General features: G+C 44.0%; 1 non-coding gene across 1 annotated transcript; it reads left to right on the top strand.

Annotated features, from left to right (window-relative positions):
* The first annotated feature begins 484 nt into the window (after window positions 1-484).
* Window positions 485-622, top strand: LOC114807719. Its single transcript, XR_003755794.1, has one exon. It is a non-coding gene; the product is annotated as a small nucleolar RNA SNORA7 (small nucleolar RNA).
* Window positions 623-1,660: the final 1,038 nt, after the last annotated feature.

Below are 1,660 nucleotides of genomic sequence, written 5' to 3' on the forward strand. Positions count from 1 at the left end.
ACTCTGTTGTGCTGCACTCTCCAGAGTGCTTAGTACAGTGCTCGACACACAGTGAGCGCTCAATAATACCGATCAATCTTATTTATTGAGCACTCACTGTGTGCGGAGCACTTTACTCTGGGTTTGGGAGAGAGTACCGTATAAAAGAGTTGGTAGACACGTTCCCTACCCACAGTGTACATATCCTAAATTCTGGACAGGTACATCAATCACGTAAATTGTCTCATTCATACTGCAAAGATCATGTCTGCTCTCCCACAGTTGGATCTAAAGCCATATTAGGAATTAGACGAGTGATTTATTGACATTAGTATCTGTTAATCAATAGTGATATTAATGTCTGTCTCCCCCTCAATCAATCAATGGTATTGATTGATCAGTTACTATGTGCAGAGCACTGTTCTAAGCACTTGGGAGAGTACTTTACAGGAGAATTAGCAGACACAGTTCCTGCCCATAATAACTAATACTATAAGCTCGTTGTCCCCTCTCAGGGTCCCACCTGGAGAGTTTCCAGTCCTCTACCAGTCTCGGTTACAGGAGGGAGAGTCAAGCAGAGGCCTGTCCGGTCCATTCCTAGCTTGGGCAGTGTCTAGCGAGTGGAAGGAAATCTGCAACAAGTCAAAACTCACCTGTGCCGGGCAGCCACACGGGAGAGAATCGAGGGCGGAGACTCGAATTTACTGTGTGGAGGGAGGCCATGGTAAACCACTTCCGCATTTTTTCCAAGAAAACTCTGCGGATCCACTACCAGAACGATCGCAGATGGAGGTGGGGTGTCCTGGGAGAGATGAATCCGGGGTGTCGCTATGGGTCGGAGACGACTCGATGGCATAAGGCAAGATAAGCTCTTTGTGGGTAGGGAACGTGTCTACCAATTTGTTGTATTGCGCTGTCCCGAGTGCTTGATACATTGTTCTGCACACAGTCAGCCCTCAATAAATACCATTGATGAGGATGATGATGATTCAGGGAGGTTAAAATATTGTTTGGCAACCTGTCAGAAGGACTACAGCTAGGATCTTGCTGGTAGTGGAGTAACCTAAGCCACGTTTCAGACAGAAAGGCTATCCTCCCCTGCCTAGGGTACAAACAGAACCTAGGGAGTAGGAGCCAGAGAATCAGTCAATCAACAATCACTTGAATTTACTGAGTGCTTACTATGTGCAGAGCACTGCATTAAGCACTTGGGGAAGTATAATATAATAGAGTTGGTAGACACGTTCGCTGCCCATAACGAGCTTACAGTCCAGAGAGGACTCAATGGAGACAGTCTGCTGGCAGTTGACTGAAGAACTTTCATTTTTAATGTAAAATTTGCTAAAAAGTACACAAAATTATTTTAAAAGAAAGCTTTTCAATATGAACTATTTCCTTTCAATACCATCTGTTGAGCAAATATAACTATGAGAAAGCTCAGTGGAGTATTTTAAGAACATCACTACATTTTCATACTAATTTATCGTGTAAATGAACACATTTCCAAATCTCTTCGATTTAAAGACAAACCAGTGACATCACTCACTATCTTGTCTTTGGCTCTGAGAGGTTTAGAAATGTGTTCGGCAACAACTCAGGGGGATTTACTGAACACCTACTGAGGGCAAAGCGCTGTTCTAAGTACCGGGAAAGTTCGACCGAACCCAAACACATGTTACCC

This window comes from Ornithorhynchus anatinus, chromosome X3 (assembly GCF_004115215.2).
Source record: "Ornithorhynchus anatinus isolate Pmale09 chromosome X3, mOrnAna1.pri.v4, whole genome shotgun sequence".
Classification (NCBI taxonomy): Eukaryota; Metazoa; Chordata; class Mammalia; order Monotremata; family Ornithorhynchidae; genus Ornithorhynchus; species Ornithorhynchus anatinus.